Below are 25,253 nucleotides of genomic sequence, written 5' to 3' on the forward strand. Positions count from 1 at the left end.
TACAACGTTTTGAAAGTTTAACTTAATTATAATCTCCCTGTACATAAACTTGTAGTTCCAATTGATATTTATAACAGTCACAAAAAAAACCTAGTGTTAAAAATTTCCCTCGATTTCTTTTTCTTTATTCATATGCAGAGTAATGTCAATTGCAGACATTAATGTGGCAAAATGTGGTTGTTGGTGAGGTATTATAATCTTCTGGAAACGAAACAGTGAAGTTACTCAATCAGAGGGTCAGTCAACTCATCAACAGGTGGGAGACATATGTCTTTTATATTCTTGTAGTGGTGATCATTTTAACTTTATGAGCAACACTCACATGTAATGAGACCTGGAAGTTTATTAAACATAACAGCAGTGTGAAGATTAATGGTTTCAATTAGTAATTGCTAAAATCTTCCATCCTTTCATAGTCTACGGTAAATTTGTCCATTTTTAAGAACAACTATATATGTACACAAGTATTCTTGGAAATTGTAGATGCTGTTAGAAGTTCTTGTGTATTGTTGTCTCACTATCGTTGTATAATCTTTGGATCCTAAGTTGTGGAATTTTTGCTGAGGATTTCTTCTTCACACTGTATGCATGGTATGAGCAAGGACTGGAAGAAGACCTCAGCACGAGGCAGAAAACACAGACGTGAAGATTCTGCAATTATATTTCAATAGCAAGACACAAAAAATATTAACATTAATTTTTACATGCCATACACATTGGTATTTTATTTTGGTACTACACCTCATATAATATCAGACACTCCTTAGATTGTGTTGTATAATTTAGGACAAAAACTTTGTACAATTAAAAAAAAAAGATTACATTGATAATACGTACTTTTAAAACAACGGCTTCAATCCCATTCCTGAAAAAATAAAGAACGTAGTATACATATATAAAGTCAACAAATTGTGTAACAAGTAAATATGAATATGCAAACACAAATGGTAAATGTACATGAGAATAATATGCACTGCCGACAAAAAAATGGAGAATCCAGAAGAGATAATACGATGTCAGTATTAAGGAAATATGAATATAAAAACATAAAAGGTAAATGTACGTGAAAATAATATACACTGCCAACAAAAATCGAGGATGCAGAAGACATGATATGATGTCCCTGTAACTGTGTAGAGTACACAAAAACAGTAGCTACGTAAATCATTTAGAGTTGCAATTTTCTGTGACTGATAGAGTGATCAACAGAGTTCATTAGTTTTGTTCGTGTTTGGTGTTGTTACCTGTTCTGGGGGGTATACCAGAGGCGAGAAAAGCCTCAGACGTCGAGTGATCACTGTGGTTGCCACTACACACCTTTGTCCAGGCATAACAACCCGTGAACATGCAGGCGAGCCAGCTACCTATGAGATACTACTGACAGGTCTGGAGTATTACTGCCACGTCAGTTCACCACAGTAGTCAGTTAATTTTTTTGTATCCATGGCCCTTCACTGCGCTTTCATTGTAACTTAGTGACTGAAGGTGGGAGCCTGTCACCAAGAGCTGGGCAGAGCAAGTACAAATACTCGCCAGTCAAACCCAAATAGTACACTGTCTTCGAGAATTGCTGACATCAGCACTTAGTCAGCACCACCTCAAAGTTACATGTGGGCTGCGCAGCTTCAGTATGTAGCTGCATCAACCGCAACTGGCAGTTCACAAGCCACTGCTAGGCGTAATGGTTGTAGGGCTCCAGCCAATGCCACTAAGAGAGGTCTAACTTAAGGACGACTACAAGGAGTCCCAGGTTCAAAACTTGTTGATACCACATGGCTAACCAAATGCTGGAGTGGCTGCCCACCAAAGATACCTCCTGGCTGCCAGACGTATGATATCTGTCTTCCATCTGCAAGGCCATACCAGACAGAGTCACTTCAGTGAAACAGCCCCCAGCCACACCCCTGAAAGCCCATACTTCCAAAAGCTGAGCTCCCTATTATTTGCTGTACTGATGTAGCAGCTACTGTCTGGGAGTCTACACGCACCAGTGGGACGATGCCATCATGCTCTGTACCAGTGTCGCACTTAATAGAGAATGTTATTCTGCATGCTAGGAGCTGAAACACATTTTAATTCTCGAAACGAGGGCAAATCTCATCTCAACCTGCTGCACTGACACGATGTCTGGCTTTAAATACCATGTCTCGGACATCTCGTCCTTAGTGTACTGTCATTCCGTGCACATCACCAATACCGGTGGAATGACGGTCTCACTGGTTACAGGTTAACTGTGTTGGTGAATGGTGATGTGCTGCTTGATGCCTGATTGAGTACTTCATCCGCCTGCTGGCTCTGGGTGGACTTCATACGTCTACGCTGACGCCACTGACGAGTCACCGCCATGACTGGTAGAAGATGCCGTCATACTAGGTCTGGTTCAAACCGACTGATTGCAAGCTGCCATCTCCCACTTGCCTGCTGGGCGCCTGAGTACCACCTCCATGCACTGGATTACTGACTGTACACTGTGTATGCTGAGGCAGCCCTGGTCCTCTGCCTTCATGACAGCTGCCATGAAGAAGACGCCGTGGTCTAAGTACACGCCCACTCTCGGGAGCGCTGAGGCCCGCCGCATCCCCAGAGCCGCGCGTCCACCTGCACCCACTGCTGTCCACTACCGCACCCCGTACTGCCTCCCCGTCAGCCAGTGCACCTGACCTGGCACAAGCTATGCAAGCTGACAGACTGCTGTGTGCAGCACTCCTCACTGACACCTGAGCGAGCAGCCTACTTCGTATCCTGATGCTCCACAAGACAATATACACTCCTGGAAATTGAAATAAGAACACCGTGAATTCATTGTCCCAGGAAGGGGAAACTTTATTGACACATATCTGGGGTCAGATACATCACATGATCACACTGACAGAACCACAGGCACATAGACACAGGCAACAGAGCATGCACAATGTCGGCACTAGTACAGTGTATATCCACCTTTCGCAGCAATGCAGGCTGCTATTCTCCCATGGAGACGATCGTAGAGATGCTGGATGTAGTCCTGTGGAACGGCTTGCCATGCTATTTCCACCTGGCGCCTCAGTTGGACCAGCGTTCGTGCTGGACGTGCAGACCGCGTGAGACGATGCTTCATCCAGTCCCAAACATACGCAATGGGGGACAGATCCGGAGATCTTGCTGGCCAGGGTAGTTGACTTACACCTTCTAGAGCACGTTGGGTGGCACGGGATACATGCGGACGTGCATTGTCCTGTTGGAACAGCAAGTTCCCTTGCCGGTCTAGGAATGGTAGAACGATGGGTTCGATGACGGTTTGGATGTACCGTGCACTATTCAGTGTCCCCTCGACGATCAGCAGTGGTGTACGGCCAGTGTAGGAGATCGCTCCCCACACCATGATGCCGGGTGTTGGCCCTGTGTGCCTCGGTCGTATGCAGTCCTGATTGTGGCGCTCACCTGCACGGCGCCAAACACGCATACGACCATCATTGGCACCAAGGCAGAAGCGACTCTCATCGCTGAAGACGACACGTCTCCATTCGTCCCTCCATTCAAGCCTGTCGCGACACCACTGGAGGCGGGCTGCACGATGTTGGGGCGTGAGCGGAAGACGGCCTAACGGTGTGCGGGACCGTAGCCCAGCTTCATGGAGACGGTTGCGAATGGTCCTCGCCGATACCCCAGGAGCAACAGTGTCCCTAATTTGCTGGGAAGTGGCGGTGCGGTCCCCTACGGCACTGCACTGCGTAGGATCCTACGGTCTTAGGCGTGCATCCGTGCGTCGCTGCGGTCCGGTCCCAGGTCAACGGGCACGTGCACCTTCCGCCGACCACTGGCGACAACATCGATGTACTGTGGAGACCTCACGCCCCACGTGTTGAGCAATTCGGCGGTACGTCCACCCGGCTTCCCGCATGCCCACTATACGCCCTCGCTCAAAGTCCGTCAACTGCACATACGGTTCACGTCCACGCTGTCGCGGCATGCTACCAGTGTTAAAGACTGCGATGGAGCTCCGTATGCCACGGCAAACTGGCTGACACTGACGGCGGCGGTGCACAAATGCTACGCAGCTAGCGCCATTCGACGGCCAACACCGCGGTTCCTGGTGTGTCCGCTGTGCCATGCGTGTGATCATTGCTTGTACAGCCCTCTCGCAGTGTCCGGAGCAAGTATGGTGGGTCTGACACACCGGTGTCAATGTGTTCTTTTTTCCATTTCCAGGAGTGTACATTGTAGCGACCACATTAATAAAATATTGTTTCAGGTGTTACTTTATCTCTGACACCTTCGGTCATAAACTGAAACACTCATCAACCGATGGAGCTCGGCTTCTAACACTTGTAACGTCGCCGCCACGCATATCCACCCTTGACACCCACTGACCTGACGTTACGGATGACAGTTACAGCTGATGTTAAGAAGAGGCTTCGTGACACCTGACACGAAATAACTTGAGTACAGCTGTGGTCCTCTCGACACCCGCCACCACTAAAATTGGCATTCAGACGTGGTCTTCACAACAATCGACATCGTCGCAACTGTTAGTCACATCGGCATCGCTGCAATCAGATTTGCTAATCTTGCATCCTGCACCTAAGAATGAAGGTTGTTGAGTGAGAATTATTACCATATAGCTGGTCTTTCTATTTCATAGTATAATTTTTATGCCATTGTAGATCGCAGAGACGTTTATATTAATGTAAAATCGATTTATTTTTGCTCGGAATGCCTGCTGAAATGTCAGGTAGGGATAGACTGGAGAATCGTTCAGATCTGGCTGCGGTTGTTAGAGTAGTGACGCACTCAGAGGAGGCAGATGTAGCGACCAAGGGCCGTGATGGCCGTGACGTTTTTCTAAAGTGTCACAGGTTTGGGCGGGATGGGTATCTCCAAAAACAGTGTCTTCTGCCACATTGCTATGAATATAAGCAAGTGGACCACAAAGCACGGAACTACGGGGTTAAGAAATGAAACAATCGATCACGCGAGAAGCGCTCGTTAAACACGAACGGCAGCGTATCAGCTGTCTGAAGCGTTCCCAATTAAATGTGATACTGCACAGATAGATGCGGCGATGGGCTGCTGCTTGTCGGCCTTTGTTGGTGGCAGGGAACAGAGCATTAAAAATGGATACTGGGGCGCATTTATTAGTCGTCGCTCTAGATCCATGAGGAGAAAGACACTAGGAGGTCCTCGTTATAGATTGCTTGCAGCAAGTACCAATGACATAGATTCATGGGAGACAATACACATCAAGATTGGCGTTGAGACTAAGACTATTTCTGAACAAATGGAGGTGTTGCCACAAGTGGGGCAAGGATATTCTATGATTCTCCGGTATGATTTTTCTCACTCTCACTCTCACTCTCAAAACCTATGTTTCTCAGCATGCAGTTGATCTTGAAGGAAGTCAACGTCAACCACTGGTAATAAGAAGGGAAGAAGCAGTGGTTTGAAGAAAAAGTAAAAAAAGGGACAAAAACAACGTAAATAATTTGCACTTCAACCAAACGCTGTTCTTAATCTAAAACAACCAATAATATACATTCATGTGTATGCAATTTGCAGAATAACTACGGAAGATGTCTTACGAACACAAACGAAAGGCGTCTGCTGTAAAATTCTCTTTAATTTAATTACAGCAAGTTTTAGCGGAAAAACGAATAATAACCTACAGAAAAATTTGTTTGCTTATCCATGGGTACAGACTTACACAGCTGAACCACAGGAGAATAACGACCATTTGGATACTGTGAGCTGATTTGTACGCAGAAGCGAGTATACATAAGTAGCCTAAATGGGGAATATCCATTTTCGATTAGCCTGAGTCTACCAAAGGGCTGAATGATCACCACATTGGATATTTTGGAAGAAGAGTATGTAGACGGTTCGTAAACCTACCACAACTACAGGCACACTGTCAGTAACTCTGTATCACAAAGGGAAATGAGTCATCTGCAAGGCAGCGACTGGCAAGTTACCGAAGTGTTACATCACAGTTTAAGGAATTGTTTAACGCACAGGGCCCATTACCTGTGACTCCAATCATACAGCATCCCATACCGACAGACAGTAATGCTCTTGTTTATAAGACCATACCATATATCGAAGCACTTACAACCAGACATGGAGGAATGTATAGACAACAACTGGCAGAAGATGTAACGAAAGTCAGTGACAGTTCATTGGGGGCACCTGTGACCCTCGTCCCAAAACAGAGGACGGACTGCACGAAGAAATACCACTCCTGTTGCGACTACGATTATTTGAACGTGCGAAGTACCACTGATACCTGTCCAACAGCGCTGTTACAGAGATGTTTCAGGCCTTAGGCAGGTGGAAGTACCTCGTCACATTGGATTTGAGTAGCGGGTACGACCATCTGGAGCTAGTACCGGAGATAGAACTAAAATAGCATTTATGTTCCTATGGGGCATTTTAAAACGCACTGGCTGCCACCTACTAGGTCGCTTGGTGGAGTTGTGCGTGGCCCGAAACCTACGAAGTGCACGTTGCCTCGATAATATTATAGTTTTTTCGGAAGATATGAACGAACATGTAAGTCGTTAAAGGAATTATTCGACATGCAAAGAGCAGCACGTATTACGACAAGTATTCGCCAATGCAATTTTGTACAGACTCAAGTACTTGGGCCATATTATCAGTGAGGACCGTGAATGAACCAATACCTGTTTACGATCGCCAGTTCCTGAATTTGCAACTCCAGAAACAACAAAACAGTCACAATCTTTTCTCGGCTTTTGTAATTATTACCGAAAATTTATTAAAGACTTCACACAAATTGCTCACTGTTGAACCATTTGTTAAGGAAAGAGATTAAATGCAACTCGCTGACGGAGTATGCGTGTGCCTTTCAGGAATTAAAGAAAGCGTAGTTAATGATACAGTATCGGTGTTTCCAGAGTTTGACAAGGAATTTATCCTCCCTTGTGACACTAGTACTAATGCTGTGTCTTGACTTCTGAATCAGTTATTGATGGAGAAGAGCTTGCTGTGTCGTACACTTCTCAACCGTTAAACATAGCGGAATACAATTACTCTGCTACAGACAGTGAAATGTTAGTGGTGATCTACACGACCACGCACTTTAGATGTTACCTATAGAGGCAGAGAACCAAAGTAGTGACGGATAACGCTTCCTTAAAGTAGCTGTCGGCTTGAAGGATCCCACTAGCTGATTAACCAGGTGGGTCCTTATGCTGCGCGAACTCGATTATACAGTTGTTTACGAACCTCGGAGAAAACTTTCAGCTGCACGGCTGTAGTATTCCAGTTGCTTGGGAAGAGTGTGAGTGATTGGCAGAAACAACAGAAAGGTGACGTGGATTTCCAGGAATTTAGGTACAGCCACATTTCACACCACACGAAAGATTGTTTTGCATATCTATGAAATGTGGATCGAATGGTTGCGCTTGACCATGTTTTGTCTGGTCATCGGAGCTGAAGCATGACTGACGAGAGTAGCCGAAAAGTTTTGCTAGCGTGTGAGGAAACTTGATGAGGATCACTTTCTTCGTAATTGCGTACCATGTCCACAGTGGATGGATCTCAGCTATGAAAAGATCTCTCTTGAAAAGTTGCCAGAGGCGTCCAGAATATTTCAAGTTACACGGCTCAATATTTTAGATCCATTCAACATAGCTCTAGCTTGTAATAAATACACATGAACAAAAACTGGCCATTTTTCGAGGTTTATGTCTCCCTCCATGAAACATGAACGTTGCCACTGCTAGGGTGACTTGCGTACTTGGAACATATAGATCGTCGTACCGCAAGTGCAACCACAATGGAGGGGTATCTGCCAGAAGATGAGACAAGCATGTGGTTCCTGAAGAGGAGTAGCAGCCTTTTCAGTAGTTGCAGAAGCAACTGTCTGGATGAATTGATCTGGCTTTGTAACTAAATAGCTTTGCTGTGCTGGTACTGCGAACGGCTGAAAGCCGTAATTTTTCCCAAGGGCACGCAGCTCTACTGTATGGGTAAATGATGATGAATCCTCTGGTGTAAAGTGTTCCCCACATAACATAGTCCCTCATTCATATCTACGAGCTGGAACTACTCAGAAGGATGTCATCATAAGGAGAAACAAAACTGGCTTTCTACGGATAGGAGCACGGGACGAGAGGTCCCTTAACTGTGCTGGTTGGTTAGAAAATTTAAAAAGGGAAATAGGTTAAAGTTAGATACAGTGGGAGTTATCGAAGTTCTGTGACAGGAGGAACAGACATCAGGTGAATACAGGGTTATAAATAAAAAATCAGACAGTTAGGGACAATTCAGAATCAGGTTTAATAATGAATAAGAAAATAGGAATGTCGAGAGCTACTATGATCAGCATAGTAAAAGTAGTATCATATCCAAGATAGACACAATGCTAGCACCCACCGCAATAGTACAAGTTTATATGTCAACAAGATCTGCAGATAATGAAGAGATAGAAGAAATGTATGAGGAGATAAAAGAAATTATTGACATAGTCAAATGAGACGAAAATTTAATTTAATGGGGTTCTGGAACTCGATAGTAGAAAAAGAAAGAGAAGCAAAAATTGTAGATGAATATGGACTATGAACAAGGATTGAAAGAGGTATGTACCTGGAATACTTTGCACAGAGCATAATTTAATTGTGGTGTCACCGCCAGACACCACACTTGCTAGGTGGTAGCCTTTAAATCGACCGCGGTCCGCTAGTATACGTCGGACCCGCGTGTCGCCACTATCAGTGATTGCAGACCGAGCGCCGCCACACGGCAGGTCTAGAGAGACTTCCTAGCACTCGCCCCAGTTGTACAGCCGACTTTGCTAGAGATGGTTCACTGACAAATTTACGCTCTCATTTGACGAGACGATAGTTAGCATAGCCTTCAGCTACGTCATTTGCTACGACCTAGCAAGGCGCCATTATCATTTGCTATTTATCTTGTGATGCATGTACCGTCAGACCGATGTTCACCAATTACGGATTAAAGTTAAGTATTCCAACAGCTAAGACCTTTTTTTGCTAGTATAATTACTTTACCTGTTCCAGACCTCAAGCCAGCCAGCGTGAGCTTAACGCGTGCCTTTCGGCTACCAATCATAGTGGCTTGGCTATCTTGCCAAGTCACAACATTAATCATCGTTTAAAGTTGTAAACGTGGAAGAGACCTGGAGACCCATTAAGGTTTCAGATTGATTATGTAGCAGTACAACAAAGACTGCGGAACCAGATTTTAAATAGTAAGACATTTCCTGGGACAGCTGTAGACTGTGACCACAGTTTCTTGGTTATGAACTGTAGATTAAATCCGAAGACATTTGAGAAAGATAGGAAATTAGGGAGATGGGACCTGGATAGGTTGAAAGACCAGACAAACAATCCTGTTGGACGAACATCCCCAACTGGGCATTATATCAGTAGTTGAAAGTACCGCTTCAGTTGTAAAGTTGCTTAATTATCACACGACCGGTTTTGGGCTCTTATAAGCCCGTCTTCTGGTTTCTTACTGGAAATAGCAACAGACGGGAGATAATTTTCACTTGCAGCAACATACACAAAAAACAAGACTTGAAAAAAAAATTTTAAAGCATTTCAAAACCGTCGGTCGGACTAGGTGCTGTGAAATCCATGTCGATGCAAAAAGTGACACCAGACAGTACTACGGAAGACTGCCTGGGTAGGGAAGTATACAAATAATAGCAGGATACCTACACTTGGTGTTGTGGCGCCCGAGCGCCACGGTGGACGTGTACTAGGCGCGATGTGCTGTCTATGAGTGCAGAACAGGGAGTAGGGGATGCGAACGAGGTAGCAATCTGGTAAACCAGAGTGGAAAAAGTGCTGCCATCTATTGAGCAAGAGATGAACGCGGGACACTGGACCAGCCTTTCACAATTTGAATTAATGGTTTACACTTAAAATAAAGGAAAAACAAAAAAATTACATAAAAATACACGAAATAAGTTAAATGTGCATTATGCGTAGTAAAGGAGCTATTGAAGAGGTCAGTACAGAACTGTGGTAAATTGAGTGGGAGCTGCGGTATAAAACTTATGTATAAATCGTAAAGCGCAATGAAACTTTCCTTGTACAAACGAGTTTTTAATTTAGCGGGGATATATAAGTGGCGGTGTGGAACTACGCACCACAGTCATCAGTTAAAAGAACATACACATGTGTCACGCCTACGTACAAGCTCTCGTTGCTGGTCAACGTGGAAAATAGCGAAAGTAATATACCAATTAACAGCTAGCAGCAATAGCGCTAAAAGGACTCATTAGAAGTGGGTCAATTTAAAACCTGATAACCAACAGTCTACAACTAATCAACGTTGGTGGTGAAAGTCCAGAGGTCATCGTGAGCTTCAGAAGGAACATTGGGCAGCGATCTGCTAGAACAGGAGAAATGAGTACAGTAGAAGAAGAGTCGGTAGCTTTGAGAAATTAAATATTGAATGCAACAAAGGATCAATCAGATAAAAGAAGAAAGCATGCTAGAAATCCTTGGATAAAACAGGCGATATCAAATTTAAATGAGGAATTGAGAAAATACAAAAATTTGGCAAATGAAGCAAGCGCAAGGGAACATAGACATCTAAAAATGAGATTTGCGTGAAATGCAAAATGGCTAAGCAGGACGGCTAGAGGACAAATGAAATGATGTAGAGGCATATATTACTAGCGGAAAGACAGATGCCTCCTACAGGAAAATCAAAGAGACCTTCCGAGAAAAGAGAGCCAGCTATATCAATATCGAGAGCTCAGATGGAAAACTGATCCTTAGCAAAGAAGGGAAAGGTGGAAGGAGTATATTGAGAGACTACAGAAGCGTAATGAATTTGAAGTCAATATTATAGAAATGGAATAGAACGTAGACGAAGATGACATGGGAGATATGATTCTCCGAGAAGAATTTAACAGGCCACTGAAGAGCTAAATCCAAATAAGACCCCAGGAGTAGACGACATTCTGTCAGAGGTAGTGATAGCTTTGGGAGAGCCAGTCATGACAAAACTCTTCCGTTTGGTGTCCAAGATGAATGGGACAGACGAAATACCCTCAGACTTCAAATAGAATGCAATAATTCCAATTGCAAAGAAACAAGGTGCTGGCAGGTGTTAATATTACCGAATTGTCAGTTTAATAAATCTCGGTTGCAAGATATAACAAGATTTCTTTACAGAAGAATGGAAAAACTGATAGAAGCGGACACCTTGTGGAAGATTAGTTTTGATTCCGGGACGTGAGAGGTAACTCTAACCCCACGATTTATCTTAGAATATAGATAAGTAATGGCAAACATGCATTTTTAGTACTTCTAGACTTAGTGAAAGCTTTTAACAAACTTCACTGGTATATTCTCTTTCAAATTAAGAAGGCAGCAGGGGTAAAATACAGGGAATGAAAGGCTATTTATAACTTCTACCGAAACCAGACGGCTGTTACAAGATTCGAAGGGCACGAAAGGAAAGCACTAGGTGAGAGGGGAATGAGACAGAGTTGTAGCTTACCCCGGATTTCATTCAAACTGTACTATGAGCAATCGGTAAAGAAAAACAAAGAAAGTCTTAGAGTATAAATTAAAGTTCGAGGAGAAGAAATAAAAACAATTAGGCTTGCCAGTGACATTACAATTCTGTCGGAGGCAGAAAATCAAATGGAAGACCAGTTGAACGTAAAGAGCAGTGTATTGAAAGAAGGATATAAGATGAACAGCAAACTAAAACAAAACAAAGGTAACGGAATTTAGTCGAAACAAATCAAGTTATGTTGAGGGAATTAGATTAGAAATTAGGTAATCGAAGTGGCAGATAAGTTTTGTTATTTGGGCAGGACAATCACTGATCATGGTTAAAGTAGAGAAGATATGAAATGTAGACTGGCAACGGCAAGGAAACCGTTTCTGAAGAAGACAAATTTGTCACCAACGAACATACATTTAAGTGTTAGAAAGTCCTTTCTAAAAGTATTTGTATGGAGTGTAGCCATTCATGGAAATGAAACATGGACGGTAAACAGTTTAGACAAGGGAGAATAAAAGCTTTTTAAATCTGGTGCTCCAGAAGAATGCTGAAGATTACATGCAAAGATGACGTAACTACCGAGCAGGAACTGAACAGAACTGGGGAGAAAAGAAAGTTGTGCCACACTCTCAGTCATCAAGTTATTACCAATTTAGTATTAGAGGGAACAGTGGGTCGGTGGTGGGAGTTAGAAATCATAGAGGCAGACCAAGATATGAATACGCAAGTGTATACAGAAGGATGGAAGTTGCAGTAGTTAATCGGAGATGAAGAGGCTTGCAGAGTAACATGGCGAGCTGCATCAAAGCAGTCTTCGTGCTGAAGACCACAAAAACAACAACAGAACAGCAGCAAGCTGCTTCAATTGCTACTGCATTCTTGAATAACTTGTTGCTTAAATATGATGTGGTGGCTACGCTTAATACGGGCGAATCCGATTGATCCGATATAAAATGGACGTCCGGAACGTGTTCTCCAAGCACTATCGAAGAATTTCAGTTACTACATTAACAGCCAACATGCAGACTCGTAAACATATTACAACTATGTTGTCATCAACGCATATTATTCTAAAGTCCTTACTAGTAGCGGTCTCTCGCCGTACGAGGTCGTCTGTGGAAGAAAAGCCCCGTTTCGCAGAAATTTGCAGAAAGAATACCAGAAGGATGAATACGAGGAGAAAGTGCAAAAACACTGGAAAGGCAACAGCGTACGGGACTGCAGCAAGTCAGCTTCCACTTGTAGAGTTGGACACTGGGTGTTGGTGACCAATCCATATTCACCAAAAGGGAAAAACCAAAAAGTTTTTAACGAATTATAATTTACCATCATAGGTTACAGAAATGACTTGCCAGGTCAATGTTAAGATCCATTTCTCTACCTACATTTCCAGTATACGTAGTAGCAGAGTGAAGCCATTCGATGGTACACGAGAGGCTTTCCGAAAATTCTGGTAACAGTACCACAGGAAAGGAAAATCCAAGAAAGGTTAAGAAGAATGTGGTACCTGATTTTCGTGCTACGCGCAAAGCACCATATTAACTTAGACCCAGGAAATAGTTTACAGTGTACTTTTCCATGATTTTTTTCTTCTTTAAATGTTTCAGAATCTTTCTCCTTTGTTTTGTTGTATTATAGTTGTATTGCACGTTGGTGGTTAATCAGATATTACTGTGAGTCATAGGTTATTTTTGTTATGTGGGGACTATTTTTGAAGAACGAAGAAGTATTGGCGGGGATTCCTTCCCACTATTTGCCGTACCTACAGGGAACTCTCGAAGAATAATTCTATTGGTGAAGCTACGTGACGTCATCGGAGAAGTGTGAATTGCACTCTTCAACCAACCACTGAACTCCCGAGTGTTGTCTTCCAAACAACCACATGTATTGCTGATAAGTCATCACTGGACACTAGGACTAACTTTCAAGGTACGGAATGCTAGACACGAGATTTGAGGCTGCAAGAGCTATTCAGGGAGCCACACGCGAAGGCACAGCAAGAAGAGAATAACGGCAAACTGCATGATCTGAAACTTTCGTATGTCAAGTTCAGCGCTCAGTTGATACTATTGACGGATGTAGTACTTAAAACGAGGGAACGGATCAACCCACGCGGGACCTTGTTAAAAAACTTAATTGGGACCGTGAACGAATAAGATTTGTAGGAACTTAATAATGTGGTAAGTCAAGTGCAAGAAAAACTAGAAGAAGTGGAAACCTTGGTGGAGTGGCATAACACTCAATTAGCGAACCTGGAAAATGACATGCTGAAAAATATTAGAGTCATGCGGGAGGTGGGTGAAGAACGCATAGAATATGTGCGCAATACAGTAGCGACAGCCAATAATAACCGGGCAGTCATTCACAGGCGTTTGAGTACCTGAGACGAGAAGATGACTATCGCTAGAATGTTACGGATACCGTCAGACAGTGTTATCGAATCCTGAATTCACAATGTAGAAGTACGAGAAGCTCAGAACAGTGGACAATTAAGGTCGGCGTTGATGGTTTCTGAAGCATTACGCAGACTACGGAGAGAATTTCCGACAGAACTCCAACATGCAGTCGAAGTGCTGTTTTATAGCATAGGCACCGTCGAGGGTATAACACGTAAGGCGAGATTACTGATAGCAATCCGAATTCCGTTCGTAAATCGAAACATATCTTATCAATTCTACGTCATTAATCCATGCCCGATGAAGTGGGAAACCATGAGTAAATGGGTGAAGCTATTGACGGAAGACGTGTTAATAATTACGGAATGAGACAATAAAGGATTTGCAGGAGTGTAAAACAGGGAGTCTAGCCATTCGTCCAATTATGAGAGTGCGAAAAGATACATGTTCGCCCCCAAGGGGCTCAGCGTTCATTTGCTGGGTACAGACTTGGCGACCCCGGGGTTCCTGAGCTGGGGACTGGTAAACGCCGCCAGTCCTCCGTCACCGTAAGCTCTGAGCATACTTCAGCGACCACCGTGCGGCGCGGCGCTGGAACGTTGTGTATCTCAGGGAATGGGGATCTTGGCTTGACCGCCCGGATCGCGAGGATGGAATAAACCTCTATAAGCAACCCCTCAATCTCAAGGTGTGCTGTGCGCTGATGAGATGCATGGCTGTTGAGGTGGAACAGTCGTTAGCAGGCAACCTCTGGGGAACCTGCCGCACCTCAGTTGTGTAAGGCTTAACTAGGCACGTGGGGCTCTGTCTAGGTGAACTTCTAGTTCCCTAGCTGCTCGTGGGACCGAGATGGAACCCTCGAACTTTTTTTCTCCTCCTCCAAGCGGTAAGGGTGGGCCGCTGGTAGGTTCTAACACCCAATCCAACAAGAGGGCTCGTGTAGCCAGTCCTCCTGATTCAGGTAATAGTAACAGAACGCATGCTGCTTCGCAGAATGTGTTGCTCATAATTAAAAGAAAAGATGGGAGTTTTGAAAAAGTTTCGCCATGTTATATACAGAAGGGCTTAGAAGGTATTGCTGGCACGTTAAAGTCTGTAAAGCGCTTGCGAAATGGCACCTTGCTGGTTGAAACATCTAGCTTCCAGCAAGTCCAGAACCTTCAGATGGCACAATTTCTTGGGGAGTTTGCGATAGAGACTGAATTTCACAACACCTTGAACAACAGCAAGGGTATTGTGACTTGCAGAGATCTCGTTCACATTCCCCAAGACGAACTGAATTCTGAATGGTCCCGAGAAGGAATTGTCGACGTGCAACACGTTATGAAACGGGTGGATGATGCTCTCATGAAATCTGACTCATTTATCCTTACGTTTAAAAGCACCAAATTGCCAGAGCATGAGAAGGCAGGTTTCCTACGTCTCAGTGTACGGCCTTATTACCCCAACCCCATGCGTTTAAAATGCCAACACTTTGGACACACTATTCTCGGCTGTAAAGGGGAAGTCACTTGCGGGAAATGTGGTAAAGCCGCTCATGAGGGAGTTGGTTGCTCCTCTCCTCCCAAGTGTGTCAAATGCTCTGGGGATCACCCTGTGTGGAATAGGGAATGCAGAGTTTTCTTGAGGAACGGAAGATCCAGGAACTTAAAACTACTAAACGCATCCCGTATGGTGAGGCAAAGAAAATCTACAAGTCCATGCAGCCGAACACGTTCGCTGCCTCCTTTTCTTCCGTTCTGAAACAGCCAGTCTTGAAAATCGATGCCGCTACACAAACGGAGCTTGCTACTGTCAGCACTAGCACCTGAGTTTGTCAATGTCCATGTGCTGCTGCCGTTCCTGTGAAGCCTGCTGCTCCCCCCTGGCCTTCTGACCAGGCCGTGGTAGCTGACATCATGGAACTTCCTGCCCATTCCTGGGTCCAGTCTTGTGCACTGCCCAGCGCTTCTACACCCCCTACTACTTCTCATGTTTTGGCTCCAATAACACCTCAGGCCAGAAAATGTAAACCAAAGCCAAAGGTAAAGACTCGCCCAATGAAGGAGACTGAAGTTACGCAGTCTGCTGATGTTGATGTCATTCTCTCTAACGTCTTTCTCGACTCCTCTTCAGAGGCGATGGAGGTTGATGTCAGATTGGGGCAATCATCTCGCCCCAAAACTGAGCCTCCACCTGTTGTGGGCTGTCCTCCCCGACAGAAAGTGAGAATGAAGGTACTCCCACCCTGATAGATGGCTCCCATTATACAATGTAACATGACTGGATTCCGGGCACATGTGGAGGAACTTAACCTCCTAGCACGGCAACGTCCCCTGTGCTTGTGTTTACAGGAAACGCATTTCAAACCTTCTGATGCATCTGTACTAAGGGGCTATACGTTATATCGCAAAGATGAACTATCTGGAAAAAGGGCCAAAGGTGGAGTCTCCGTGTTTGTCAATAATGACCACCACTCCTTTGCTCTCCCCCTGGATACTGACCTGCAAGCAGTTGCAGTTGAAATTCATTCACGTCGGAGGCTTACCGTTAGCTCCCTTTATTTACCCCCTCGGATGCAGTGAACTTAGAGGCTCTCAACGATCTTATCGACCAACTCCCCCGCCCATTTCTCCTCCTGGGCGACTTCAATGCCCATCATGTCCTGTGGGGCTCCACTTCTCTTTGCGCTCGAGGTCGAATTTTGGAGAGCCTCCTAACATCTCAAGTGTTGTGCATCCTCAACACAGGTACTCTGACTCGTTTCTCTACTGCTACTGGGTCATTCTCAGCCACTGCCCTATCTTTCTGCTCTCCAACCCTCACCGACTCTGTTCACTGGGAGGTCATTGACGACCTTCATTCCAGCGATCACTTCCCCATCCGCATTCATCTCCTGGATGGTGTATTGCTGGAGCAGAGGCCGCCATCGTGGATGATTGGCAGAGCAAACTGGCCACTGTTCACTCGGTTGGCTGCCTTTGAACGCCACAACAGCGTACAGGAATGGGTGGATCACATCACACTTGTGATCCATCATCCTGCTGACTGTCCATTCCACGGTCGTCTGGCCCTCTTAAGCGGCGCCTTGTGCCTTGGCGGACAGAAGAGTGCCGTTCAGCCATCCGGGACAGGCGTGCGGCTCTTCGCCGATTTAAATGCCGCCCAACAGCGGTCAATCATACCGCCTTTCGAATCGCGAGATCCAAGGCGCGCCGTGTGATTAAAGAGAGCAAGAAAAGGTCATGGCAGGAGTTCCTGGACTCCATCAACCGTTCCACTTGTTCCACAAAAGTATGGGAAGCCATCCGGAGGATTTCCGGTAAACGCAGCCGTTTACCAATAGCTGCAGTCCTGAACCAGGGATACTTCCAAACGACACCCAGAGCCATTGATCAGACGCTGGCAGAGCATTTTGCACAAAGTACTGCCAATTCAACCCAGGATCCAGCGTTTCGTCGCTACCGAGCGACTGTCGAATGAGCGAACTTGGACTTTCAGTCGAACAGTTCTGAGGCCTACAACTCCCCTTTCTCCATGTGGTAACTTGAATCGGCACTTAATGAGACTTCTGACACTGCACCAGGTTACGACCGCATCCGGTACTCCATGCTGCGACATCTGCCAGCGGCGACAAAGGAAATCCTCCTTGAATGTTTTAATCTCGTATGGCAGACAGGAGTGCTCCCTACCTCGCGACCTCGTGGAGGGAGGCAATCCTCATCCCTCTCCTCAAACCAGGAAAGGGCCGCACATGTCCCAGTAGTTATCGTAGTATCGCCTTGACAAGCTGTGTCGGAAAGACCCTGGAACGGATGGTTAACCGTCGTCTGGTCTGGCTGTTAGAGACCTGACACCTCCTTAGCCGCTTTCAGAGAAGACCCTCCAATATGTGGTGCTTGCGGCGTCCAGGTCACTGTGCGCCACGTTTTATTGGACTGCGTTTTATTTTCTGCCCAGCGGGCCGCGGCTGACTTGCCAGCGGACCTGCCAACTCTTTTAGGCAACACTCGGACCGATGTGGTTAAAGTTTTAAAGTTCTGTGCCATGTCAAATGTTTTTACAAAGATTTCAGGGAGAGGATTTTAACTTGTACATTGTGTGACCAGATCGCCCATATTTTATGTAAGTGGCCAGCCAATGACAATTTCCTGTGGCATTCTTGCTGCTCTGTTTTCCCTTTCCTTAGGTTTTACTTTATTGTGCAGCATTTTCCTTCTTTTCCTGATTTCTTTGAGTGAGTGCTTCAGTTTTATTAGGTCTGTCCACATTCGTTCCTTTTAAAGTGTGTCAGGGCGCTGATAACCTCGATGTTGAGCGCCCATAAGCCCCAACACACCACCACCACCACCACCACCGATACACGTTCACGCGAAGTACAGCTGTTCATAGGTGAACATGACACCGCAAAACGGCACAGAGAAGTGTCGGAATCTAAACCACTTTTCCAGAAAATAGGAACCCACTAAATTTATTCAGTCTGTTCGTTAGAATCTGTTGTTATCAGTTGTTACGCAAATGGGTAACCTATGGACAGGGAGAGGATGGAACCAGAGAACAGTGGTCTATTGATTGAGGGCACGACTTGTGATGCTGCAGAGAGTAACAGTCGCTTACCTTTATCCCTTTTAGGCACGGCCTTTATTGCGTTGTCAACACCAATTCGGTAGTCACCAGAAACTACTTTCAGTATCCTCCATATCAAGGATTTAACTTTATTTAATGACTCCGGAACACAGAACTTGTACACTCGATCGATGAGCTAATTCCATATGGAAAAGCGACGTATTACTACGATACACATGTTCAGTTATATTCAGAATTTTGAAGAGCGATTTCGTCTAAACGTTATTACTAACAGTGTTTCTGCTACTAGAATGGCCGTGTTTCCTATAGCGACTTGTATGCTGTATCTACGTTAGAGGCGTAAAGCTCCTTCACTCCTACCTTCGCATCAGATCCGCATAGCATGGCTTGACAACATATGTAAACAATAAGAACTAGATTACCTTGTCGAAATACTTTTTATCAGGTTATAGCAATTGCACCGTAAAATTAGATTTTATGGAACAGAGTAATTACAAGCAGTAAAATCCACTCTCGTGAGTTTATAAACAACAGTTGTTAAATACAAACTCAAAATTTCGGCTGAATTTTTTGAAGAAGGCAGATTGTTGCACAGCAGTCCTAATAATATTCAAAGTTTTTGCTCTACGCAGACGGTAAATAAACCGAGTCCAGCTCAGACTGTGTGTGAAAATCATAATCGACAGCACGCAAAGAGTAACGGTACTTCAAAATCAGGGCAGTGCCCGTACTTGATTGCAACACAACAAGCATAGCATTGACGTGGAGAGCAAGCGCTGCTATATGACAGCACACTGGACGCAATTCCGAGAACTGAACCATGCAGGGTAACAACATCCAACATTCGAGCTCCGCCGCTCCAAGGCGTTCTAGTGCTGACGAGAAACGTAGAGGGAGGGAAAACCGTCCGCACTTGGAACAGGGTCAGGGTTTTTCTCTGCCTCGTGATGACTGGGTGTTGTGTGTTCTTCCTCATCATTTCATCAACATTGACTCGCAAGTCGCCTAAGTGGCGTCAACTAAAAAGGACTTGCAATATGGCGGCCGAACTTCCCCGCAAGGGGCCTCCCGGCCAACAATGCCATACGACCATTTCATTTCATTTCAACGTTTAGAACCTCCAGAGAGGCGCAGATAATGCTGAGACAAGCAATTCAATATGAGACCCATGGGGCTGCTAGTGTAAGGAAATAACTCAAAAGTGGATGACAAATGTTTAACTTCTCTCGTTGAAAGACGGTGATGCCTTTCAGGCAGGCCACTGCTGTGCTAATGCCTATCAGGCCATCCTGGGGGCCGGCCTTATTCCGCTAGCGGCCAAGCAAGAGGGTGGGACTGCCGTGGCCGAATGCGAAATGACACTTCTTTATAAACTGATGGCGCCGGGAATCCTGGCATCTGCCTAACCTCTTTGTTAGTGAGTGGACGTGGTTTGGGGGTCTGGTCGCCTTATGCCGTGTGTGGGTCCAGATAGAGTTGCGTTGGTCTGGTGCCTGGCTATTGTGTTTATTACAAGAACAGCGTACCCTACCAGACGGAAATACGAATTTCTCCGGATGTGACGTTTCTTAGAAGCCACTGCGCCCAGCCAAAACGGCGCCGACCAAATCGTTTTATGAACGAGACTGAGCTTGTTTACACTATGAAGCTTCCCTCATCCTGCGAAATGCGCCGTGGGTTTGGTTGCAGGACCTCCAGGCATTGTTCACTGTTTCTTTCGGAGAGGAGAAAGTGTACTGCACTGCACTGATTGGTTGAGAAAGATCGGGTCTCTTGCTTTTTTTATTTATTTATTTATTTTTTTTGGTCATCACTCTACTGACTGGTTTCATGTGGCCCGCCACGAATTCCTTTCCTGTGCTAACCTCTTCATCTCAGAGTAGCACTTGCAACCTACTTCCTCAATTATTTGCTTGACGTATTCCAATCTCTGTCTTCCTCTACAGTTTTTGCCCTCTACAGCTCCCTCTAGTACCATGGAAGTCATTCCCTCCTGTCTTAGCAGATGTCCTATCATCCTGTCCCTTCTCCTTATCAGTGTTTTCCACATATTCCTTTCCTCTCCGATTCTGCATAGAACCTCCTCATTCCTTACCTTATCAGTCCACCTAATTTTCAACATTCGTCTATAGCACCACATCTCGAATGCTTCGATTCTCTTCTGTTCCGGTTTTCCCACAGTCCATGTTTCACTACCATACAATGCTGTACTCCAGACGTACATCCTCAGAAATTTCTTCCTCAAATTAAGGCCGGTATTTGATAATACACTCCTGGAAATGGAAAAAAGAACACATTGACATCGGTGTGTCAGACCCACCATACTTGCTCCGGACACTGCGAGAGGGCTGTACAAGCAATGATCACACGCACGGCACAGCGGACACACCAGAACCGCGGTGTTGGCCGTCGAATGGCGCTAGCTGCGCAGCATTTGTGCACCGCCGCCGTCAGTGTCAGCCAGTTTGCCGTGGCATACGGAGCTCCATCGCAGTCTTTAACACTGGTAGCGACAGCGTGGACGTGAACCGTATGTGCAGTTGACGGACTTTGAGCGAGGGCGTATAGTGGGCATGCGGGAGGCCGGGTGAACGTACCGCCGAATTGCTCAACACGTGGGGCGTGAGGTCTCCACAGTACATCGATGTAGTCGCCAGTGGTCGGCGGAAGGTGCACGTGCCCGTCGACCTGGGACCGGACCGCAGCGACGCACGGATGCACGCCAAGACCGTAGGATCCTACGCAGTGCCGTAGGGGACCGCACCGCCACTTCCCAGCAAATTAGGGACACTGTTGCTCCTGGGGTATCGGCGAGGACCATTCGCAACCGTCTCCATGAAGCTGGGCTACGGTCCCGCACACCGTTAGGCCGTCTTCCGCTCACGCCCCAACATTGTGCAGCCCGCCTCAAGTGGTGTCGCGACAGGCGTGAATGGAGGGACGAATGGAGACGTGTCGTCTTCAGCGATGAGAGTCGCTTCTGCCTTGGTGTCAATGATGGTCGTATGCGTGTTTGGCGCCTTGCAGGTGAGCGCCACAATCAGGACTGCATACGACCGAGGCACACAGGGCCAACACCCGGCATCATGGTGTGGGGAGCGATCTCCTACACTGGCCGTACAACACTGGTGATCGTCGAGGGGACACTGAATAGTGCACGGTACATCCAAACCGTCATCGAACCCATCGTTCTACCATTGCTAAACCGGCAAGGGAACTTGCTGTTCCAACAGGACAATGCACGTCCGCATGTATCCCGTGCCACCCAACGTGCTCTAGAAGGTGTAAGTCAACTACCTGGCCAGCAAGATCTCCGGATCTGTCCCCCATTGAGCATGTTTGGGACTGGATGAAGCGTCGTCTCACGCGGTCTGCACGTCCAGCACGAACGCTGGTCCAACTGAGGCGCCAGGTGGAAATGGCATGGCAAGCCGTTCCACAGGACTACATCCAGCATCTCTACGATCGTCTCCATGGGAGAATAGCAGCCTGCATTGCTGCGAAAGGTGGATATACACTGTACTGGTGCCGACATTGTGCATGCTCTGTTGCCTGTGTCTATGTGCCTGTGGTTCTGTCAGTGTGATCATGTGATGTATCTGACCCCAGGAATGTGTCAATAAAGTTTCCCCTTCCTGGGACAATGAATTCACGGTGTTCTTGTTTCAATTTCCAGGAGTGTAGTAGACTTATCTTGGCCAGAAATGCCTTTTTTGCCATAGCGAGTCTGCTTTTGATGTCCTCCTTGCTCCGTCCGTCATTGGTTATTTTACTGCCTAGGTAACAGAATTCCTTAACTTCATTGACTTCGTGACCATCAATCCTGATGTTAAGTTTCTCGCTATTCTCATTTCTACTACTTCTCATTATCTACGTCTTTCTCCGATTTACACTCAAACCATACTGTGTACTCATTAGACTGTTCATTCCGTTCAGCAGGTCATTTAATTCTTCTTCACTTTCACTGAGAATAGCAATGTCATCAGCGAATCGTATCATTGATATCCTTTCACCCTGTATTTTAATTCCACTCCTGAACCTTTCTTTTATTTCCATCATTGCTTCCTCGATGTACAGATTGAAGAGTAGGGGCGAAAGGCTACAGCCTTGTTCTACACCATTCTTAATACGAGCACTGCGTTCTTGATCGTCCACTCTTATTATTCCCTCTTGGTTGTTGTACATATTGTATATGACCCGTCTCTCCCTACAGCTTACCCCTACATTTTTCAGAATCTCGAACAGCTTCCACCATTTTATATTGTCGAACGCTTTTTCCAGGTCGACAAATCCTGTGAAAGTCTCTTGATTTTTCTTTAGCCTTGCTTCCATTACTAGCCGTAAGGTCAGAATTGCCTCTCTCGTCCCTTTACTTTTCCTAAAGCCAAACTGATCGTCACCTAGCGCATTCTCAATTTTCTTTTCCATTCTTCTGTATATTATTCTTGTAAGTAGCTTTGATGCATGAGCTGTTAAGTTGATTGTGCGATAATTCTCGCACTTGTCAGCTCTTGCCGTCTTCGGAATTGTGTGGATGATGCTTTTCCGAAAGTCAGATGGTATGTCGCCAGACTCATATATTCTACACACCAACGTGAATAGTCGTTTTGTTGCTAGAAAACATGATTGGCGTGTTAACCACTGATGGACCATGATAGGTTTATTCCAGAACATTGGGTGGAACGGCTGTTTTTTGGAAGGTTTTGAGCAAAAGAGAGAAGCAGGGACTTGCTTCTCGATGGTTGCTCAGTACAATGCCTAGAGCTATTCCGTTTATAGGGAGAGAGCAGTTTGTTGTAAAGACGTCCGTACACCTGAGTGAAACTTTATATTTTCGTGGATGTGAGACAATCACCGGCTGACGTGGGGTCATCTTCCACGGTACGACACTTCAGCAGTGCCCGCATGCAGACGCGTGTCTCGTCTTTCACTGACTTTATCGGTAACGTTGCACATATTTGGCAAATTCAGAAGCTTATCAATCATTTTCACGACTATCTTTCATTATACCAGCATTGTACTCGCAGTAGTCACGCCCAGTTTCCACTGCGTGCTTAATTGTGTCTTGACGAGAGAAACCAATCAGTGGAACGATACAGCAGAGTGTGCTTACCTAGACTGGCATCCTTCCACTCACAGTAGCCAGTCTCATTTACATGTAAATTCCATTTAGGTTCCCCAAGTCTACTGCCAGCCAACCTGAATCCATGCTAGTGAAATGTTACACAGTTGAAGTTTCTGTATATATGTTTGTTCTCTCTTGAACTTGATATTACTTAATCAATCTCTTCGGGACACTGTAAGTCCTTCTTATTATTTTTTCAACGACACCCACTCTCACTCCCTACGATGTCATTTACTTTGTTTGTGGGTTTGAAGTAATTAAATTTATTTTATGTCTAGTTGCGCAACTCAGGGGTGATCCACACAGGGTGCACCGTTTAATGTTCGATTTCCTTGTGTTATAGATAAATGTGGCACCTCTTGGATATGGTGGTTACGACTTTTTTAGTGGTTTGGCAGACGGAGAACTGCCGCCACCATAGGCTATCTTGCAACGTCACCAGGTGACATACCTCGTTGTGCGTGCAGCAGTGAGCTCTTTGTTCTGTCACAGGTGGTCATCCCAATGCGATTCAAGTATTTCTGTCAGATTGAGTTGGAGCTTACATGCAGGTCTTCAGCATATGGGGCTCAATTTTCAAATCTTGCGTTTCTTGGACGGCATTTCTTTCCAATGCTTTAGACAATTATGTGTTTACACTGAGATAAGGTTTATTATTTTATTTATTCGCCTCATAGTGTCCGCTGATTCACTATAACATACAGTAGAACAGAGACCTACCATATTGCATCACAAGTAAATTAGTATAAGCTTCCTAAGTATGCCGCTACCAGTAAATAACCCACATTTTCTGTATTAAGTAAAGTCTTTCAACAACAAAAATAATGGATAAAAGGAAATAATATAAAATATAAACAGTTTTAGCTTGGTTACAGGGAGGACCATAATTTTGTAGCTTCTACTTTTACAGCAGGTCACATCAACAAAAGGTGTTCGAAATTCTCATCGCTTCCTCGGTTGCAAGTATTCCATTGCTCAATCCTCCCTTCACACATACGCTCAAAAATACCCTACGTCATCTGGTGACGTCACATGTTTTACATCTGTCATCTACTTTTGGTTTATTTGGCGACATTTGCGGCACTATGTGTCTTACTATAAATCACTTGTCGTAGGGTCATCTGCGTCGCTTCGGGGACTTTTAAACGTTAATAAGAATCTGGAGCTACATGGAGCTTGAACCCTAAAGTGAATGACTTTTAACTTTGCGTACAATGACCAATTTTATGATCCCTCCTAGAGCCCCCAGGCTGCTAAAGGTTGTGGGTGGCAATTTCTTGTTTACATTAATACTTGTATAATATATTGACTTGTCAAGGGTGCCTAATTCACTAATAGAATCAGTACTAGCCCTTATGACCAGAATTAATCATTAAATTTGAACTCCAGTGGCATATTCAGATAAAAGGTGAAATTTCAAACCCAATGACAGCAGTCACGGTCGATTGAGTCGAAAATCGTAAAACGGAATTTGCCCTGTTGAATCAATTTTACTGGACATTGTAGACCCAAGGACCAGTATAGGACCATGGGATGGTGAAGTCAGAATAAATTTATGATTCCCATAAAGTATATAATTAAGACACTTTCAAGATGATATAGACTGTTAAAAGACGAGAAAAGCTTTCTTTTCTCAAATTTTCTCCATGGGCACGCTGACACAGAGGGACACATAT

At 45.1% G+C, this 25,253-nt stretch overlaps 1 protein-coding gene across 2 annotated transcripts in view; it reads right to left on the reverse strand.

Moving 5' to 3' along the window:
- Positions 1–354: 354 nt before the first annotated feature.
- Positions 355–25,253, reverse strand: part of LOC126155701 (uncharacterized) — a 134,160-nt gene continuing 109,261 nt past the window's right edge. Inside the window, exons 5-6 of one of the 2 annotated variants that reach the window (XM_049916257.1) lie at positions 838–865; positions 355–651 (exon numbers count right to left, since the gene is read on the reverse strand). The gene's annotated coding sequence lies outside the window, so the exon portion shown is untranslated. Of the gene's footprint in view, positions 652–689; positions 866–25,253 lie in introns of those variants that run through there. The other variant, XM_049916249.1, reaches the window with a different exon arrangement.

Source organism: Schistocerca cancellata, chromosome 1, assembly GCF_023864275.1.
Source record: "Schistocerca cancellata isolate TAMUIC-IGC-003103 chromosome 1, iqSchCanc2.1, whole genome shotgun sequence".
In the NCBI taxonomy this organism is placed as follows: domain Eukaryota; kingdom Metazoa; phylum Arthropoda; class Insecta; order Orthoptera; family Acrididae; genus Schistocerca; species Schistocerca cancellata.